The sequence below is a fragment of the Trichomycterus rosablanca genome, chromosome 11, assembly GCF_030014385.1.
Source record: "Trichomycterus rosablanca isolate fTriRos1 chromosome 11, fTriRos1.hap1, whole genome shotgun sequence".
NCBI classification, from domain to species: domain Eukaryota; kingdom Metazoa; phylum Chordata; class Actinopteri; order Siluriformes; family Trichomycteridae; genus Trichomycterus; species Trichomycterus rosablanca.
Genome location: NC_085998.1, coordinates 22,878,271 through 22,901,250, shown reverse-complemented (window position 1 = coordinate 22,901,250; position 22,980 = coordinate 22,878,271). Strand labels below are relative to the sequence as shown.

The window sequence follows — 22,980 nt, the reverse complement described above, 5'->3', positions numbered from 1 at the left end:
CAACACCCTGAAACTGAGCTGCAGCACAGTGGCCAAGATCATCCAGCGTTTTAAAAGAGCAGGGTCCACTCAGAACAGACCTCGCGTTGGTCGTCCAAAGAAGCTGAATGCACGTGCTCAGCGTCACATCCAACTGCTGTCTTTAAAAGATAGGCGCAGGAGTGCTGTCAGCATTGCTGCAGAGATTGAAAAGGTGGGGGGTCAGTGCTCAGACCATACGCCGCACACTACATCAAATTGGTCTGCATGGCTGTCACCCCAGAAGGAAGCCTCTTTTGAAGTCTCTACACAAGAAAGCCCGCAAACAGTTTGCTGAAGACATGTCAACAAAAGACATGGATTACTGGAACCATGTCCTATGGTCTGATGAGACCAAGATTAATTTGTTTGGTTCAGATGGTCTCAAGCATGTGTGGAGGCAATCAGGTGAGGAGTACAAAGATAAGTGTGTCATGCCTACAGTCAAGCATGGTGGTGGGAATGCCATGGTCTGGGGCTGCATGAGTGCAGCAGGTGTTGGGGAGTTACATTTCATTGAGGGACACATGAACTCCAATATGTACTGTGAAATACTGAAGCAGAGCATGATCCCCTCCCTCTGGAAACTGGGTCGCAGGGCAGTGTTCCAGCATGATAATGACCCCAAACACACCTCTAAGATGACCACTGCTTTATTGAAGAGGCTGAGGGTAAAGGTAATAGACTGGCCAAGCATGTCTCCAGACCTAAACCCAATAGAACATCTTTGGGGCATCCTCAAGCGGAAGGTGGAGGAGCGCAAAGTCTCGAATATCCGCCAGCTCCGTGATGTCGTCATGGAGGAGTGGAAAAGCATTCCAATGGCAACCTGTGAAGCTCTGGTAAACTCCATGCCCAGGAGAGTTAAGGCAGTTCTGGGAAATAATGGTGGCCACACAAAATATTGACACTTCAGGAACTTTCACTAAGGGGTGTACTCACTTTTGTTGCCGGTGGTTTAGACATTAATGGCTGTATATTGAGTTATTTTGAGAAAAGAATAAATTTACACTGTTATATAAGCTGCACACAGACTACTTTTCATTGTGTCAAAGTGTCATTTTGTCAGTGTTGTCCCATGAAAAGATATACTTAAATATCTGCAGAAATGTGAGGGGTGTACTCACTTTTGTGATACACTGTATATGTCTAACCTAAGACTGTCCTTATTGTTTTTTACGTGCACTGCTAGCATCTGTATAACTAAAGTCAAATTCCTTGTATGTGTGAGCATACTTGGCCAATAAAGTCTGATTCTATGTTCTAACATGTAACTTATAGCCTACCTTTTGGTGGCTTATAATATCTGTTCATCCAGACAGCTTTTCTCTAAGCATAAGGAGACAGTTCAAGATTTATTTGTCACATACACAGTTATATACAGTATACAACCTAGCCCAACTTCTTAGCCTGTCCAAATTACAAAGTTGAAAGTAGAAAAAATAATGTTACAAAAGATCAAAATATGAAATGAACACTAAACGAATACAAAAACGAAATACAACTAGCGTTCAAATCACTGTGCAAATGTCATGTATAATGGAATGTAAAAGTGCAGTCCTGTGTAGTGTGCAACTTCCGTTTGGCAGGGTTGGTGTGGAGTCCGTATTAACGAGTCTGATGGCCTGGGTAAAGAATGTCATTCTGAATCTCTCAGTTTTAGCCATAAGACAGCAGAAGCACTTGTCTGATTGCAGAAGGCTAAACAGTCAGTTAGTTACTGGGGTAGTTGGAGTCCTCTTTATTGCTCTGGTGCTGCATTACCTGATGAAGAAATAATGCAAAGAGGGATGCACAGTCCTGAAGATGCACTCAGCTAAGAACAACCATCTATGTAGTGCTTTTTGGTCCTGAACAGAACAGTTACCATGCCACGCTAAGTTTTTAGCATCACTGGAAAGACCCTATCTCAGCTGTCTCAGGTGGTATAACTGTTGTCTGACTACAAACCTTTGCTGGGGGCAAGCCATAGCCTAGTGGTTAAGGTACTATACTAGTAATTAGAAAGTCACTGGTTCAAGCCCCACCACTGGCAGGTTGCTGCTGCTGGGCCCTTGAGCAAGGCCCTTAACCCTTAATTGCTCAGACTTAATACTGAAACTGTAATGTAAGTTGCTTTGGATAAAGGTGTCTGCTAAATGTCGAAAATGTAAATGTACTTGGACAGATACTACAAGGTATCTGAAGCTACTCAGAATTTGGGTCTCACAAGTCCTGAGTGGGGTGCATTTTTGCTGCTGCTGCCTCCTCCCGAAGTCCACAACCAGTTCCTTTGTTTTGCTATTGGTCAGTTAGAGACAGCTGACGCTCATCACATGCCTCATCATTTATTTATTTATTAGGAATTTGACAGTAGGTTTTACACACTTTTTAGCTACAGAACAGGGAGTTACTCATTACACAAGATTCATCAGTTCACGAGTTTAATGTCAAACACAGTCATGGACAATTTAGTATCTCCAATTCACCTCACTTGCATGTCTTTGGACTGTGGGAGGAAACCGGAGCACCCAGAGGAAACCCACACAGACATAGGAAGGACATGCAAACTCCTTACAGAAAGGACCTACCTAACCTGATGATCTAACCCAGGACCTTGCTGTGAGGCAACAGTGCTACCTTTCCATGTGCTTTTGCTTTGGCTATTTCCACGCTCTTTGTGATTTTTTTTATTTTTTTAGCATACTTAGATAATATACTTAAAGGTGGTAGTATTGTTTATTTCTTCTATTTTTAATATAGTAAATAACTTCGTAAACATAAGCAAATGTGCATTATTATGATGGTGTCCTTATCACAACCAGTGTGGTTCTGCATATGGCTCTTTTGTATTTGCTTAATTACAGCATTAATTAATGGGTTGTTAAAGTATTCCAGAACCCATATGATTATATTGGTAAAATGGGTAAGAAATGCTTGTAAAGCAGTATAATGCAAAAAAGCATGTTGTCCTACATGCACAAAGAACATGCATTCATGCTTTGATATACTCCACCCATCACCTGACCCAGTGACAATCACACATTCTTTGAGATATTTGCAGAGTGCGGATGTCTATTTTGGTGTTAAGTGTTTCTCTGCTCCTGCTGAAAGTGAGCCTGCACCCTTGAGGATTGCCTCCAGGCAGGCCTGTTCATAAATAAATTATTTCAGGACCCCTTCACATTTCCCTCCCACTCTTGGTACACTGTTTTGCACTCTGGTGCTACTCACACGTTAAAATGCAATCAGATTCTACACTGCATATGACCCTTTAAATACTTCAAGCTAATTTGCCTCACTGGTCCTATTTAAAATTTAATTCATGTTATTGTAGTAACTGTAAGGTGTAATTTGCTGTTCAAAGCAATTATTGAATTATTAGAGTGTAATTAGAACATTGGATAAAAACAGTTGGATGATACGTGAGTGTGAAAAGTAATGAAGCTGACACATTAATTTGTGTTAATGCTTAATTATAGTAGCATATTAGGAGGAGAAATGGGGTTTTGCTTGCAACTAATAAATTAAATTCAAAGGTAAAGTGACACCATATGGCCGAAAGTATGTGGACACCTGATCATTAGCTTGTTGGACATTCATTTCAAAACCTTAGGCATTAATAGGAATACCCTTCCTTTTGCATCTTGAGGATGGAGTTGAAATGTCTGAGTAAGCTGATGTGGAAATATCTGTCTTTGACATTTCAGACATCTCTTTATAGTTTAGCTTATGGTTTTAACTTTATGGATTTGGTAAACATGTTGCCGTTTATGACAGACACATCACTTAGAACTCATCCCACTGCTAATGTTTGTTTATATGGATGCACCTAGAGATGGAGATGAATTGCCTCATGCCATAATAGCAGACTAGCTAGCTAAATGCTTACAAAGTACAATAAAAAAGTACAGTAGTACCTTAAAACTCAACGTCAGTTAGTTTTGGGAGTTGAGTTTAAAAGGGCGTTGAGTTTCAAGGTATTTTTTCCCATAAGGATGTATGGGAAATCTGTTAATGCATTCCATGATCCTGTTGAACTGCATATATTTAGGTTAATGTAAAATATGGGGTTTTTCCTGACACTTATACACCGAAAATAACATAAATATAATATAAAAAACACAGAAATACAATTAAAAACAGTTAAAATATAAAATACAATAAAACCTGCACTTTTACCTTTACTTCTTTGCTTATTGTTTCCTTATGCCTCTTAATCGTGGAGATTCTTGATCTTGGAATACCGTATTCTGTTCAGTAAAGGCGCATTCACATGAGAAGCAGCAAAAAACGTGACTTATTGTACTAAAACAACAAGCAAGGAATTTCATTAGTGGAGAGAATTTATGAGCAGTAATAATTAAGAGAGGTTAGTGTTTCTATGTCGCCCTTTTAATACATTACGTCACGTTAAGATTTTAACGATAACCTGTTCATTGTTAATTTGAAATTAAATAAATACATTTAAAAAAAGCTTAACATGTTGACTAAGGTAAACGTTGAGTTTAAGGGTTCACATTTCTTGACAAAAAGTGTTGTTTCAAAGATTTTGAGTTTAGGGGACGTTGAGTTACAAGGTACCACTGTAATTATATTAAACTATTACATCAGCAGTTTTGTCGATGTTCTAATTTGTAGTAGATAGTTATTTAAATAAGTGCATTATCAGTAATATCACAATTTTTTGTGTTATGCAGCTTTATATGGTTATCCAACATCTTTATATGGTTATCTAACATCTAACTGATATGCATAGACAATGGGCTTACCTAGCAATTACCCAAACCTTAGCCAGTACCCAAACATAACTGTGTGAATTAACATTTAAATACATATTGTTAACATGTGCCTAACAAGTCTAGCATTTAGCATTTGTTATAAACTGGCTCAGATGTTTTAAACAATACATTCTCTAATAATTGGTATATAAAATTTTATTAGATGTGACCTTATAAAACTACTTAGCTATAAGTTGAAAATGTAGAAACATTTCCATAAAATTTGGCAAATGTTCTAAAATGCAGTTAAAACAAGAAACGATAAGGTGCTTAGGTGGCACAGCGGTAAAAGCACGCTAGCACATCAGAGCTAGGATTTCAAACACATCGTTTTGAATCTCAACTCTGCCATCTGGCTGGGCTGGTACATGAACAACGATTGGCTGTTGTTCATACAGGGCAGGAAGCCGGTCTAAGGGACTCCTCATAACTGATGCAATTACAACCTCTGCTGGCTGATTGATGGCGCCTGCATAGAGTCGAGGAATAATGTGGTAATCAGGGTGTGGCTTTCCATACACAAAGCTGATCCACATATAAGCTCGCCTCGTGCAGGTGAAAAGATGCAGTCAGTACTGCACACGTCAGAGGTTGCATGTGTCAGTTGAGGTGCTCCTCAGTCAGAAGTAGAGGGTAGAGGGGAAGCATAATGCAATCGGGGTAATTGGATACGACTAGATTAGGGAGAAAATACAAGTGCAAGGAAATGACTTTTAATGTTTGGCTGAGTTTGATACATGCAACACACTTAAAGTTGGGATGGGGCAAAATAAGCCTGAATTATAAAATATTTAAATTATACTGTTTTAAAACATACCATAATAAGAGGTTGAATTGGTAACAGATTAGGGAATCGTGATTAGGTATAAAAGGAGGATCCACCAAAGACAAGCAAAGATGTTGTGGCTTACTGCTTTGTGCCAAACCTAATGAGAGAATTGTTTACTAGTTCAAAAAGAACATATCTCACTGCAGAATTACAAAAGAAGAAGGAGGATAGGATAGGATTAGGATTAGGGATAGGATTAGGGATAGGATAGGATTAGGATTAGGATTAGGATAGGATAGGATAGGATTAGGATAGGATTAGGATAGGATAGGATAGGATTAGGATTAGGATAGGATTAGGATTAGGATAGGATTAGGATAGGATAGGATTAGGATAGGATAGGATAGGATAAGGATAGGATTAGGATAGGATAAGGATAGGATTAGGATAGGATAAGGATAGGATTAGGATAGGATTAGGATAGGATTAGGATAGGATTAGGATAGGATTAGGATAGGATTAGGATTAGGATAGGATTAGGATAGGATATTAATCCCAAAGGAAATTAAGGCCTCAGTAGCAAGTTACATAAATCAAAAGTAATAGTACACACTACAGAGATTCACATTATACAAACAAGTATCTGTATAATCACAACAACACTCAGACGACAACACTACAACAACAGGACCTGAGTGTATATATGGAGATGTTATTTCGGTTTACATCGTAAGCCTGGTATAGATTGTATGTAACAGTTGTAAAATATAAATTTTAGGGCAGTTGTAGCCTAGCGGTTAAGGTACTGGACTAGTAATCAGAAGGTCACTGGTTCAAGCCCCACCACTGCCAGGTTGCAGCTGTTGGGCCCTTGAGCAAGGCCCTTAACCCTCAATTGCTCACACTGTATACTGTAACTACTGTATGTTGCTTTGGATAAAGGTGTCTGCTAAATGCCGAAAATGTAAATGTAAATTATAAAGTAAATTATGAAGTGAACCACAGTGCAAATATAAGAAAATGTGCAGATTAATGTACAAAAGGTGCGAATGTGCACAAACACATGTGCTCACCCACATACATGAATAGATACATGTACATATGCCACAATTGTGGGAACAAAGGATTGTCTGAGTGACAGTAGTCTGTTACTGAACACACTTCTCTGTCTCAGAAAAGTTGTGTGCAGTGGATGGTTTTGATTGTCCATGATGGAAAGCACTTTGTCCTTTTCTCCGTCACAGATACTAGTGATTCCAACTCTATTCCTACCACCCCTCCGGCTCTCCTGACCAGTTTGTCCAACTGTGTTGCATCCCTCTTCTTAATGCTGCCTCCCCAGCACACAACAGCACAAAAGAGAGTGCTAGCAACCACGGATTGATAAAACATCAGCAGGAGTGTCCTACATATGCTGAAGGACCCCAGCCTTCTCAGGAAGTAAAGCTGTCTTTGTGTCTTTCTGTATATATTGTTCGTGCTTTCAGACCAGTACAATTTATCGTCCAGCTGCAGACCAAGGTACTTGTAGGTCCTTATCAACTCCACATTAGACTCCTCAATAGAAACTGGCTGCAAGGGAAGCCCAGATCTAAGAAAGTCCACCACCATCTCTTTAGTTTTCGCTGTATTTAACTGTAGATGGTTCAACCGGCACCAAGCAACAAAGTCAACCAGGTTCCTATACTCCTCCTCCTGTCCATCCCGTACGCACCCAATAATTACAGTGTCATCAGAAAACTTTTGAAAACTATTATTATAATAGAAAACTATTATTATTATTATTATTACTGTACATTAAATTGTAAAAAGGTTTCAGGAAATTATAGGATATTTTAGTCTATGTAAACCAAGGCAGAAATCCACAGATGTACAGTGTATCACAAAAGTGAGTACACCCCTCACATTTCTGCAGATATTTAAGTATATCTTTTCATGGGACAACACTGACAAAATGACACTTTGACACAATGAAAAGCAGTCTGTGTGCAGCTTATATAACAGTGTAAATTTATTCTTCCCTCAAAATAACTCAATTTACAGCCATTAATGTCTAAACCACCGGCAACAAAAGTGAGTACACCCCTAAGAGACTACACCCCTAAATGTCCAAATTGAGCACTGCTTGTCATTTTCCCTCAAAAATGTCATGTGACTTGTTAGTGGTACTAGGTCTCAGGTGTGCATAGGGAGCAGGTGTGTTCAATTTAGTAGTACAGCTCTCACACTCTCTCATACTGGTCACTGAAAGTTCCAACATGGCACCTCATGGCAAAGAACTCTCTGAGGATCTTAAAAGACGAATTGTTGCGCTACATGAAGATGGCCAAGGCTACAAGAAGATTGCCAACACCCTGAAACTGAGCTGCAGCACAGTGGCCAAGATCATCCAGCGTTTTAAAAGAGCAGGGTCCACTCAGAAACGACCTCGCGTTGGTCGTCCAAAGAAGCTGAGTGCACGTGCTCAGCGTCACATCCAACTGCTGTCTTTGAAAGATAGGCGCAGGAGCGCTGTCAGCATTGCTGCAGAGATTGAAAAGGTGGGGGGTCAGCCTGTCAGTGCTCAGACCATACGCCGCACACTACATCAAATTGGTCTGCATGGCTGTCACCCCAGAAGGAAGCCTCTTCTGAAGTCTCTACACAAGAAAGCCCGCAAACAGTTTGCTGAAGACATGTCAACAAAGGACATGGATTACTGGAACCATGTCCTATGGTCTGATGAGACCAAGATTAATTTGTTTGGTTCAGATGGTCTCAAGCATGTGTGGCGGCAATCAGGTGAGGAGTACAAAGATAAGTGTGTCATGCCTACAGTCAAGCATGGTGGTGGGAATGCCATGGTCTGGGGCTGCATGAGTGCAGCAGGTGTTGGGGAGTTACATTTCATTGAGGGACACATGAACTCCAATATGTACTGTGAAATACTGAAGCAGAGCATGATCCCCTCCCTCCGGAAACTGGGTCGCAGGGCAGTGTTCCAGCATGATAATGACCCCAAACACACCTCTAAGACGACCACTGCTTTATTGAAGAGGCTGAGGGTAAAGGTGATGGACTGGCCAAGCATGTCTCCAGACCTAAACCCAATATAACATCTTTGGGGCATCCTCAAGCGAAAGGTGGAGGAGTGCAAAGTCTCGAATATCCGCCAGCTCCGTGATGTCATCATGGAGGAGTGGAAAAGCATTCCAGTGGCAACCTGTGAAGCTCTGGTAAACTCCATGCCCAGGAGAGTTAAGGCAGTTCTGGGAAATAATGGTGGCCACACAAAATATTGACACTTCAGGAACTTTCACTAAGGGGTGTACTCACTTTTGTTGCCGGTGGTTTAGACATTAATGGCTGTATATTGAGTTATTTTGAGGGAAGAATAAATTTACACTGTTATATAAGCTGCACACAGACTACTTTTCATGTCGTGTCAAAGTGTCATTTTGTCAGTGTTGTCCCATGAAAAGATATACTTAAATATCTGCAGAAATGTGAGGGGTGTACTCACTTTTGTGATACACTGTATGTGCATGACCTTGGGGCCTCAGAGGGCATTGAACAATGCTACTGCTATATAGCCACTTGGGCTCAAAAGTACTTTAAAAAACTGCTGTTTTACACGGTCCAGCTGTGCATCAAGAAATTCTACCTGAAAATTTAATATGCAAAGACAAGCTGCACATCAATTCAATTCAGAAATGCTACAAAATTATCTGGTCTAGGTCATTTCAGATGGAAAGAAAGGCAGTGGAAATGTGCAGTGGTCAGTTGAGTCTATGTTTTAGCTTTAAATTGATGCCTTGATCTTCTCAGTGCCAAAGATGAAAAGGACCATCCAGACTGTTAACAGCTAAAGGTGTGAAAGCCAGCATGTGAGGTAAATCAGTACCCACAGTATGGGCTTCTTGCATTGGTGTTAAGGTACAACTGACAATGACTTATATTGAGATTTTTGAAAGACATATTCTGCAATTAAGATGATGTTTTTTTCTTGGGAAGTCCATGGTTATTTCTGCAAAACAATGCCAACATTAATTTAACACTACCATAGTGCAACTTTATAGACACAGAGTATGTGTGCTTGACTGGCCTGCCTGAAAGATATGTCTCCTATTGAATATGTATAGCACATTATAAAAATCAGAGATTTAGACAACAACCTTTAAGCAGCTGAAGATTTATATCAATTTGTATTTTCAGTTCCCAAACTGAGATGATAATCAATAGGAAGGGTGACACAGAGGTAACCGTCTGTCCCAACTTTTTTCACGTTTGTTGCAGACATCAAATTCTAAATTTGTTGGTCAAAAAAAAAACAAAAAAACATTTTAAATCTTTTCTTTGTACTTTTGGCAGATGAATATTGGTTCAAGAGATTTAACAAATTAAAGACTCTTACAAATCAAAACATTGCAAAACATTCTCATTTTTCCAGGAAAAGGTTTGTAGATTTTGCTTTGTACTTTGATCCAAAAAACAATCTATATTTATCTTCTTCTTTTGAATCATTTATCCAAGACAAGTAACTCAGTAAAAAGTAAAAAATCTGGCTTACTATATAACAGGCAGGATGGATAAACATTAGCTAATTGTATTAGTAAATCTAAATGTTACTGTACTCAACACAAAGTACACCTCTTCGTAAAAGCACTGAAATTACTGTATAATAATTGATGAATTATTGAAAAATGGTTATAATTGCTTGTAAATGTTCATGTTGTTTTTGCACAGGAGGCCTTTTCCTCTGTTTCTTTAGGCTAAACATGGAGTCACTGATTTGGTTCTTTTGAAATTACTTCAGTTGGAATTGTTTCAAACCAGAAGATACACATCTTGTTTAACTTACTCTGCAGTCCCAACTAGGATGATATATGGCTTAAGGTTAAAGGGCTAAGGTTAGAATAACATGTACTTAACAAAAAGACTTATGCCAAATTCACACTACACGACTTTCCAAGTCGTCAGATCGCTGTACAGTTCACACTACACGACTGGATCTCTTGCAATGGGGAGTCTTATAAGTTGACGACTGATCGGCGATAAGGGGTCACACACTACACGATCTATCACCGGGAGGAATCGCAGGTGAGTCTGTGGTTTTCCAAACTCTGTTTTGTGACAAAAACGTGAGAAGTGATGAGGGGTTTAATAAGATCATGTCCAAAAATGCACGTCAACAATAAGCGAGCTGTCAAAATTAGGGTAACGATACACTTTACCTACGATGCGATTCACGATACTGTGAAAGGAACTCTTAATGCTTCAGCATACCAAGAGGTTTTGAACAATTTCATGCTCCCAACTTTGTGGGAACAGTTTGGGGATGGCCACTTCCTGTTCCAACATGACTGCGCACCAGTGCTCAAAACAAGGTCCATAAAGACATGGATGAGCGAGTTTGGTGTGGAAGAACTTGACTGGCCTGCACAGAGTCCTGACCTCAACCCGATAGAACATCTTTGGGATGAGTTAGAGCGGAGACTGAGAGCCAGGCCTTCTCGTCCAACATCAGTGTCTGACCTCACAAATGCGCTTCTGGAAGAATGGTCAAACATTCCCATAAACACACTCCTAAACCTTGTGGAAAGCCTTCTCAGAAGAGTTGAAGCTGTTATATCTGCAAAGGGTGGGCCAACATCATATTAAACACTATGGATTAAGAATGGGAGTCACTCAAGTTCAAATGCGTGTAAAGGCAGACGAGCGAATACTTTTGGCAATGTAGTGTATTAAAATATAAGTGTATCAGTAAACCTACTCATTCCAATTACTATTTTTTTTTTATAATTAATTACTGTAGACAGGTCTCAGACCTTGATGAAAATTGTATTTTATATAACTGTAAATTAATATTAATATTTACTTAGCTGGGTATTTGACAGCTATTTTTGGGTTTAAGAAATTATCTTTTAAAATAAAATTCTAAACACTTAATGCCATGTACACTTTATTGCTCATCCTATTCCAAAACCATCAGTAGTAATATATACAGTGTATCACAAAAGTGAGTACACCCCTCACATTTCTGCAAATATTTTATTATATCTTTTAATGGGACAACACTATAGAACTAAAACTTGGATATAACTTAGAGTAGTCAGTGTACAACTTGTATAGCAGTGTAGATTTACTGTCTTCTGAAAATAACTCAACACACAGCCATTAATGTCTAAATGGCTGGCAACATAAGTGAGTACACCCCACAGTGAACATGTCCAAATTGTGCCCAAAGTGTCAATATTTTGTGTGACCACCATTATTATCCAGCACTGCCTTAACCCTCCTGGGCATGGAATTCACCAGAGCTGCACAGGTTGCTACTGGAATCCTCTTCCACTCCTCCATGATGACATCACGGAGCTGGTGGATGTTAGACACCTTGAACTCCTCCACCTTCCACTTGAGGATGCGCCACAGGTGCTCAAGTGGGTTTAGTCCATCACCTTTACCTTCAGCTTCCTCAGCAAGGCAGTTGTCATCTTGGAGGTTGTGTTTGGGGTCGTTATCCTGTTGGAAAACTGCCATGAGGCCCAGTTTTCGAAGGGAGGGGATCATGCTCTGTTTCAGAATGTCACAGTACATGTTGGAATTCATGTTTCCCTCAATGAACTGCAGCTCCCCAGTGCCGGCAACACTCATGAAGCCCAAGACCATGATGCTACCACCACCATGCTTGACTGTAGGCAAGATACAGTTGTCTTGGTACTTCTCACCAGGGCGCCGCCACACATGCTGGACACCATCTGAGCCAAACAAGTTTATCTTGGTCTCGTCAGACCACAGGGCATTCCAGTAATCCATGTTCTTGGACTGCTTGTCTTCAGCAAACTGTTTGGGCTTTCTTGTGCGTCAGCTTCCTTCTGGGATGACGACCATGCAGACCGAGTTGATGCAGTGTGCGGTGTATGGTCTGAGCACTGACAGGCTGACCTCCCACGTCTTCAACCTCTGCAGCAATGCTGGCTGCACTCATGTGTCTATTTTTTAAAGCCAACCTCTGGATATGACGCCGAACACGTGGACTCAAATTCTTTGGTCGACCCTGGCGAAGCCTGTTCCGAGTGGAACCTGTCCTGGAAAACCGCTGTATGACCTTGGCCACCATGCTGTAGCTCAGTTTCAGGGTGTTAGCAATCTTCTTATAGCCCAGGCCATCTTTGTGGAGAGCAACAATTATATTTCTCACATCCTCAGAGAGTTCTTTGCCATGAGGTGCCATGTTGAATATCCAGTGGCCAGTATGAGAGAATTGTACCCAAAACACCAAATTTAACAGCCCTGCTCCCCATTTACACCTGGGACCTTGACACATGACACATGCCAGCTATTTAGACATTAATGGCTGTGTGTTGAGTTATTTTCAGAAGACAGTAAATCTACACTGCTATACAAGTTGTACACTGACTACTCTAAGTTATATCCAAGTTTCATGTCTATAGTGTTGTCCCATGAAAAGATATAATGAAATATTTGCAGAAATGTGAGGGATGTACTCACTTTTGTGATACACTGTGTATACAGTGGTGTGAAAAAGTGTTTGCCCCCTTCCTGATTTTCTGTTTTTTTGCATGTTTGTCACACTTAAGTGTTTCGGAACATCAAACCAATTTAAATAATAGTCAAAGACAACACAAGTAAACACAAAATGCAATTTGTAAATGAAGGTGTTTATTATTAAGGGAGAAAAAAAATCCAAACCTACATGGCCCTGTGTGAAAAAGTGATTGCCCCCTACTTTGACTAGGCCACTCCAAAGTCTTCATTTTGTTTTTCTTCAGCCATTCAGAGGTGGACTTGCTGGTGTGTTTTGGATCATTGTCCTGCTGCAGAACCCAAGTTCGTTTCAGCTTGAGGTCACGAACAGATGGTCGGACATTCTCCTTCAGGATCTTTTGGTAGACAGCAGAATTCATAGTTCCATTTATCACAGCAAGTCTTCCAGGTCCTGACGCAGCAAAACAGCCCCAGACCATCACACTACCACCACCATATTTTACTGTTGGTATAATGTTCTTTCTCTGAAATGCAGTGTTACTTTTACGCCAGATGTAATGGGACACACACCTTCCAAAGAGTTCAACTTTTGTCTCATCGGTCCACAGAATGTTTTCCCAAAAGTCTTGGGGATCATCAAGATGTGTTTTGGACGAGCTTTAATGTTCTTTTTGCTCAGCAGTGGTTTTCTTCTTGGAACTCTGCCATGCAGGCCATTTTTGCCCAGTCTCTTTCTGATGGTGGAGGCATGAACTCTGACCTTAACTGAGGCAAGTGAGGCCTGCAGTTCTTTGGACGTTGTTGTGGGGTCTTTTGTGACCTCTTGGATGAGTCGTCGCTGCGCTCTTGCTGTAATTTTGGGTGGCCGGCCACTCCTGGGAAGGTTCACCACTGTTCCATGTCTTCGCCATTTGTGGATAATGGCTCTCACTGTGGTTCGCTGGATTCCCAAAGCTTTGGAAATGGCTTTATAACCCTTTCCAGACTGATAGATCTCAATTACTTTCTTTCTCAATTGTTCCTGAGTTTCTTTGGATCTCGGCATGATGTGTAGCTTTTAAGGATCTTTTGGTGGACTTCACTTTGTCAGGCAGGTCCTATTTAAGTGATGTCTTGATTGAGAACAGGTGTGGCAATAATCAGGCCTGGGTGTGGCTAGAGACAATGTACTCAGGTGTGATAAACCACAGTTACAGTATGTTTTAACAAGGGGGGCAATCACTTTTTCACACAGGGCCATGAAGGTTTGGATTTTTTTTCTCCCTTAATAATAAACACCTTCATTTAAAAATTGCATTTTGTGTTTACTTGTGTTGTCTTTGACTATTATTTAAATTGGTTTGATGTTCCGAAACACTTAAGTGTGACAAACATGCAAAAAAACAGGAAATGAGGAAGGGGGCAAACACTTTTTCACACCACTGTATATATATATATATATATATATATATATATATATATATATATATATATATATATATATATATACAGTGGTGTGAAAAAGTGTTTGCCCCCTTCCTCATTTCCTGTTTTTTTGCATGTTTGTCACACTTAAGTGTTCATATATATATATATATATATACAGTGTATCACAAAAGTGAGTACACCCCTCACATTTCTGCAGATATTTAAGTATATCTTTTCATGGGACAACACTGACAAAATGACACTTTGACACAATGAAAAGTAGTCTGTGTGCAGCTTATATAACAGTGTAAATTTATTCTTCCCTCAAAATAACTCAATATACAGCCATTAATGTCTAAACCACCGGCAACAAAAGTGAGTACACCCCTAAGAGACTACACCCCTAAATGTCCAAATTGAGCACTGCTTGTCATTTTCCCTCCAAAATGTAATGTGATTTGTTAGTGTTACTAGGTCTCAGGTGTGCATAGGGAGCAGGTGTGTTCAATTTAGTAGTACAGCTCTCACACTCTCTCATACTGGTCACTGAAAGTTCCAACATGGCACCTCATGGCAAAGAACTCTCTAAGGATCTTAAAAGACGAATTGTTGCGCTACATGAAGATGGCCAAGGCTACAAGAAGATTGCCAACACCCTAAAACTGAACTGCAGCACAGTGGCCAAGATCATCCAGCGTTTTAAAAGAGCAGGGTCCACTCAGAACAGACCTCGCATTGGTCGTCCAAAGAAGCTGAGTGCACGTGCTCAGCGTCACATCCAACTGCTGTCTTTGAAAGATAGGCGCAGGAGTGCTGTCAGCATTGCTGCAGAGATTGAAAAGGTAGGGGGTCAGCCTGTCAGTGCTCAGACCATACGCCGCACACTACATCAAATTGGTCTGCATGGCTGTCACCCCAGAAGGAAGCCTCTTCTGAAGTCTCTACACAAGAAAGCCCGCAAACAGTTGCTGAAGACATGTCAACAAAGGACATGGATTACTGGAACCATGTCCTATGGTCTGATGAGACCAAGATTAATTTGTTTGGTTCAGATGGTCTCAAGCATGTGTGGCGGCAATCAGGTGAGGAGTACAAAGATAAGTGTGTCATGCCTACAGTCAAGCATGGTGGTGGGAATGCCATGGTCTGGGGCTGCATGAGTGCAGCAGGTGTTGGGGAGTTACATTTCATTGAGGGACACATGAACTCCAATATGCACTGTGAAATACTGAAGCAGAGCATGACCCTTTCCCTCTGGAAACTGGGTCGCAGGGCAGTGTTCCAGCATGATAATGACCCCAAACACACCTCTAACACGACCACTGCTTTATTGAAGAGGCTGAGGGTAAAGGTGATGGACTGGCCAAGCATGTCTCCAGACCTAAACCCAATAGAACATCTTTGGGGCATCCTCAAGCGGAAGGTGGAGGAGCGCAAAGTCTCGAATATCCGCCAGCTCCGTGATGTCGTCATGGAGGAGTGGAAAAGCATTCCAGTGGCAACCTGTGAAGCTCTGGTAAACTCCATGCCCAGGAGAGTTAAGGCAGTTCTGGGAAATAATGGTGGCCACACAAAATATTGACACTTCAGGAACTTTCACTAAGGGGTGTACTCACTTTTGTTGCCGGTGGTTTAGACATTAATGGCTGTATATTGAGTTATTTTGAGGGAAGAATAAATTTACACTGTTATATAAGCTGCACACAGAGTACTTTTCATTGTGTCAAAGTGTCATTTTGTCAGTGTTGTCCCATGAAAAGATATACTTAAATATCTGCAGAAATGTGAGGGGTGTACTCACTTTTGTGATACACTGTATATATATATCATGCCGAGATCCAAAGAAACTCAGGAACAATTGAGAAAGAAAGTAATTGAGATCTATCAGTCTGGAAAGGGTTATAAATATATATATATACAGTAGTGTTCAAAAAAATAGCAGTGATTTAAAAAAAGTGAATAAAGCACAAAATCATTATAATAACTTTTATTTCCATAAATGCAAATGCACTGAAAATACTACACTTTTAATTCTAAATCAAAACATTAACAAAATGTTGCCAGTTTGTGTTCATCCTTTACAGAAAGTTAAGAAAAATGAATATTAGGCTGTTCAAAAAAATAGCAGTGCCAGCATTTTTCATTAAAAACTCCAAAAAATTATCTATAACATGAAAAAATGTTTGAGGTTTTACTTTACTTTAAATTACTAAACTAATATTTAGTGGCAAAACAATTGTTTCGGAGATCTGTGTTGTATGGAGTCGATCAACTTCTGGCACCTCTGAACAGGTATTCCAGTCCAGGATGATTAGACTACATTCCACAATTCTTCTGCAATTTTGGGTTTTGCCTCAAAAAAACGCGCTTCAGATATCAGCCCACAAGTTCTCTATGAGATTGAAGTCAGGGGATTGGGCTGGCCACTCTATTACCTCAATCTTGTTTGTCTGTAACCAAGATGTTTTGTGTCATTGTCATGTTGAAACACCCATTTTAAGGACATTTCTTCTTCGACATAGGGCAACATGATCTCCTCAAGTATTCTGATATATTTAAACTGATCCATGATCCCTTGTATGTGATAAATAGGCGTAACACCATGGTATGATAAACATCCCCATATCATCATTTTGTACCACCATGCTTTACTGTCTTCACAGTGAACTTTGGCTTGAATTCAGTGCTCAGGGGTCGTCTGACATACTGTCTACAGCCACTAGACCCAAAAAGAACAATTTTGCTTTCACCAGTCCACAAAATGTTGAGTCATTTCTCTTTGGACCAGTCAATGTGTTCTTGGCAAATGTTAACTGATTCAGGACACGTCTTTTTCTTAACAACGGGACTTTGCAAGGAGTTCTTGCTGGTAAATTGGCTTCACTTAATCATCTTCTGTACTCACTGGTAACTTCAGATGTTCCTAATTCTTTCTGGAGGTGATCACTGGCTGAGTATTTGCCATTTTGGCTATTCTTCGATCCATTCGAACAGTAGTTCCACGCTTCCTTCTGCGTCTTTCAGGTTTTGGTTGTCACTTCAAGGCATTTAAGATCATTTTAGCTGAGCAGCCTATCATTTGCTGCACTTCTCTGTATGTTTTTCCCTCTACTATCAACTTTTTAATCAAAGTATGCTGTTCATCAGAACAATGTCTGGAACAACCCATTTTACCCAGTATTTCAGAAGGAAACGTGCTATGACCAACCTGTGCAACATTTGCCACCCTCCTAAATTAAATAAGGGCCAAATTTGACACCCGTTCTTCTGCAGAATAAATGATTTCACCAATTGAACTCCTCACTGCTATTATTTTGAACAACCCCCTTTCAATCAATGCTTTGATTACTCTGAATGAGCAACATGCATGTCCTAATTGTTGGGTTTGTTATGTTTTCATTACTCTACTACACTTTCAAGTAAATTATTTGCTATGTAGAAATATCACTGCTACTAAAAACAGTGATTTATCAGGTTAATGATGTTGGACTGCTATTTTTTTGAACATCACTATATATATACAGTATATATGTGTGTTTTTTTTTTACACCTATAATGAACTACCAAAAGGTGAACTGAATCCTATAAAATGCCCCTGGATGTGAGTATGTTCGTGAAATCGGCATATTTAGCACACTATTTTCAGCAGGGAACCATTAAAAGAATTTTGCCCAAGCTTGTTCATTTGTTAATCTATACACTTATCCAAATGAAGATTGCTGTTGGTTCACATATGGAATGCATGATGGGTTCACAGTGAGATCACCATGGTCAAATAATTTCTTGTTTCCCAAATTAGGTAAAATGTAGATCTCTCTATGGAGTTCACAATTAGTGTAGGGTTTGCAGCACAACGGGTTTCGCTTGAGATAGACTGCTGACATGTGGTTTGGCTCCAGCTGCCACCATATGATAGTTAGGAAGGCATGTTCAGATGTGATAAAATGTCAACCAGCCTTGAGCCAAGTTTTCTGCAGATATCCCACTGACATATTTTTGTTTGTCAAAAATGTATTGAAGTGTTAGAGCTGAACAGATTTCCAGAAGTAAAAATGCATTTTGTCATCTAATTTAGAATGATCAAAGTGTTTAAGTTAAGTAATTCACAATTTTAAATCAATTTGACTTGATTTGTTGCAAATGAAAGTGACTGGAGAGGTAACAGCAAGACAACCCTCAAAAAGAGAATGGTTTTGCAGGTGGTAGTCACAGACCATTACTCTCTCCTTATCCTTCCTGACTGATTGTTCTCTACTTTTGCATTTGCTAGTGTCTTTGACATTACTGGTAGCATGATTTTTACTTTGTACAATGATTCAAAAAGACACAGATAATATTTATATACCTGGCATTAAACCTTATGATTTGTCATTAATTTCATTAGAATCACAATCTTTATGTATTCGTCAAGTACCAGGTGTACAAGGAACTCTTGAATTTTCTCTTGGTGCAGGTATCAAGATATTAAGGCAATAATTAATAATTAATAATTAATAATTATTAGGGCTAGTGATGAGGTGAACACACTAATTAATAATGTGATTCCAAACAGGTGATGTCAACAGGTGATTGTAATCATGGTTTGGTACAAAAGCAGCATCCAGGAAAGGCTGAGTCCTTGATGAGCAAAGATGATCAGAGGATCTCCAGTTTGTCAACAAATGTGTGAGAAAATGATTGAAATGTTTAAAAACAATGTACCTCAAAGAAAGATTGGAAGGGATTTGCATATTTCTCCCTCTACGGTGCATAATATCATTAAACGATTCAAGGAATCGGGAGGAATTTCAGTGCATAAAGGCCAAGAATACAAGCTTAAGCTGAATGCCTGTGATCTTCGATCCCTCAGACAGCACTGCATCAAGAACCGCCACTCAACAATAGCTGATATAACTACATGGGCAAGGGTGAACATTTGTTAAGCACTACAATACAGAGTTACATGCACAAATGCCACTTAAAACTTTCTTTGGGCTCGGAGGCATCTAGGATGGACCATCACACAGTGGAAACATGTATTTTGGTCAGATGAATCAGCATTTCAGGTCTTTTTAGGAAAAAATTAAAAGGTCTGTCATGGTATAAGGTTGTGTCAGTATTATTTGCATTTTCCATGCTGTCCCAACTTTTCTGATTTGTGGTTGTAATATAGAACAAGGGATATTATACTATAAACATAGTAGAATAGTAGTTCTTCAATTAGTAAATTGTGCATTGGAGAAATTGAAGTGGTAGGGTAAGGTGCATATGTGTGCAGGAGAGTTATGACATGATATTTCCAGATGATAAATATATACAGCAAGAGGTTTTTACTAGTTTAGTGTTCAAGAGAATAAAACATATACGAAATAGTCTGTAAACAATTTCCAGTGGTCTTTACATATCACCATATGACCATCAACCCTGCATGTAATGTTTACTGTTTGGTATCATTTGTACCACTCCTACCAGTGCTTTTATTATTTTTCAATCCCATCACATTCACGTCAAGTCTATAGAGACCCATATACATTCTATAGTGGAGAGGCATGGGAGCTTATGTTTTTAATAAGACATCTTCTGTTACAGAGACAGGGCTCATCAGTCTTCAGAGCTATCTTCTCTATACTTCAGCCTTAGTAATCTGTTGAAGTAAGGGGGTGTGGGGATAAATTACATTTTTAAAAGAGTTTCACACCTCCATTCTTTCTACAGATAACCTACAGAGATTTTGAGCTGTAAAATGTCAGTGCAATCCAACATTTGTTAAAAGTAAAACACACTGATAAACTGCTAAATGTAAAATCTTTTTAAAAATGCTCTTTGACGCCTAATAACGTAAACCATATGAATTAAAATTGTAGTATGTATTTTATTCGTCAAGTACTCTGGACATAAATGTATTGTGGTGCAGCTATCACTATTATCATTATAATTAGAGTAATATAAAGCTTACAGGGAACTTGCACCTTTCATTTTTTGAAGTACTCCTACCATTCAATGCACTTTCTAGATATATCATTGACTGTGGCACAAACATTCTTGGTAATGCATATCATTGTGGTAAACTTAGATAAATGATGAAGCTCTGACAAATGACTGTGTGTGGCCAAAAATAGGGTCTTACTAATATGTATATTTTGTGTTAATAAATGAAAATCATTTATAGGGCAACACATTGGCACATACAGAACTGCAGAACCCGACTTACTGTTTATCGCTCATCAGACATCAGACTTGGTCTAATGGTTGAAATCAGTGCTTCACAACACATTACAGCTCTTGGCGAATTAACTTTTATGTTCTTTGCTCTCTACACTGCTCGCTCCCACTGTTCTCGCCAAACTGCTCTGACACATAAAACAGACTTAAATTGCTATATACTAAGACAGCTATTAAGCTGTCACTCTTTCATGGACAAGGCTTACTTATGATATTAACACAGAGACATGGCAACAACCTGGAGACCATCTACAGTCTTTGCACCTAGTGGCTTTAGATATTTAGCTAAGCCCAGGTTTCAGGTTAAGGTCTCACTGTTATGATGATTCACTTGTCAGTCTCTGTGAATTTCATGAGGTAAATTCATTTAAAATTATGGCTCTGAAACTGGTCAGCATAACTCCTGTGCTGTTCCTGTTAAACTATCGCCCACTAAAGGCTTCCACAAACTTCCTCTCCTCTGTGGGATACTCACACTTGCCAGTTCTGCATGTCCAGCCATGATTATGCTTGGGGATTTTAACATCCATGTTGATACTAGCTGCTTACTAACAGCTGAGTTTGAGTCTTTGCTGAATTGTTTTAGCGTGACACATGTTGATATGCCCACACATTCACACGGTCAAACACTGGACTTAATTTATTCTTCTGGTCTATCTGTTACTTCTGTATCTGGCTGTCCTTGTTGCTGTTTATTACCACAAGCTTGTTGAAGTAACAGTTAACATCTTGGTCTCACGTTGGTGCAGTAAATCAACAATCTCCTTTTGAAACAGTCTTCTCTCCTTCTTCAATTTCTTAGCTGTCCTCTCATCATGACATTCTGTCTCTCACTAATAGTACTTACACTCTCAACAATGTCACCCAATTCTTTATCAGCCACACTAACTACCAGTCTTGTCAGGATTCAGTTTAAAGTTCCTCTGCTGACATACAAGTCTGCATGGTCTAGCATCAGTCTATTTAACAACCTTGCTGTCAGTTTCAGATTGGTTACTGCTGGTGATAGATCATTTAGCGTTATGGCACCCAAGCTATCGAATTCATTATCACAAAGTCTTTTAAAACTCAAAAAACCCTCTCATACTTACCTGGCAGGGGTGAGACCATGATCAAGAAGAAGGTTAACCCAGGGCAAGGCTCATTGCACTCCGCTTGTGCTGACCCCTGTGAATTCCTCAAATGTGGGAATCTCGACTGCATAATTTCTGATAGTGGGGGACTGCGTTTGCGTTCTTTTCAATAATCCATCCATCCATCCATCCATCCATCCATCTAGCCATCCATGGCCTTTTAAAAAAAGGCTAAAAACCTACCTATTCCATCAGTACTTATTTTCTCCTTTTTCCTGCTGTGTAAAGTGACCTTGCGTATTAGATAAGCACTATATAAATGCAACTTTATTATTATTATTACATCCATGGCAACAATGGACTTGATACTGGTCAGAAAATGTAAACAAGCCAACATTGACTATAACTGAAGAACCAAGATGAAACCCATGCAGACACAGAGATAACATGCAAAACTCCATACAACGAGTGACTGGAAGTAAAATAAAACCCAGGAACCCAGGATCCATAGTGCTTTGTGGCCCCCACTCTACCAACTGAGACCTTGTGCTCTGTATTGGAAAATGTAAGGACTTTTACTACATAACATTTAAAGTACAGACCACTCTCACACCCCACCCGCTGTTTCATAAATCAATGCTTAGCCAATGTTTACACTTTATACATTTACATAAAAATGACTTATTTTTGGTGGTCTCCATAAAAATAATCTGCACCAATACATTTTAATTTAAAAAAGAGTCAATTAAAATAAGTGTATATTTTTCTGAATACCACCCAGTGTTACATAATGTATTCTAGCTTAAAATTCACCAATTGCAAATTAAAAGGCACATTATTGATACTTTGTGGTCCTGGTGAAAGAGAAAATAACAAAAAACCAAACCACATCTTGTATGATACATGAATTCTACATGACACTTTTTTAGTATTCATTCATTCATTCATTGTCTGTTTTACCACCACTTTATCCTTTTCAGGGTCACGATGGGTCCAATTCACTGGGCGAAAGGTAGGAAACACCCTCAACAGTTCGCAGGCTATCACAGGGCAAACACACTCATACAGACATTCAAATCTGTGGGCAATTTAGTATCTCTAATTACCCTGACTGCATGTCTTTGGACTGTAGGACCAATACCACTGTGCCACCCTCTTTTTAGTTTAGTGAAAATGTATACTTTACTCTCTGTCTCTGTTCCACAAATCAAATGTATGTAAATAAATGAGCTGGAGAACAGATGTAAACCCACAATAAGATTTA

The 22,980-nt window shown here is 39.4% G+C and overlaps 1 non-coding gene across 1 annotated transcript; it reads left to right on the top strand.

The window, feature by feature from the left end:
- The first annotated feature begins 21,726 nt into the window (after positions 1-21,726).
- On the top strand, positions 21,727-21,886 carry LOC134323730 (U1 spliceosomal RNA). Its single transcript, XR_010014110.1, has one exon. It is a non-coding gene; the product is annotated as a U1 spliceosomal RNA (small nuclear RNA).
- Positions 21,887-22,980: the final 1,094 nt, after the last annotated feature.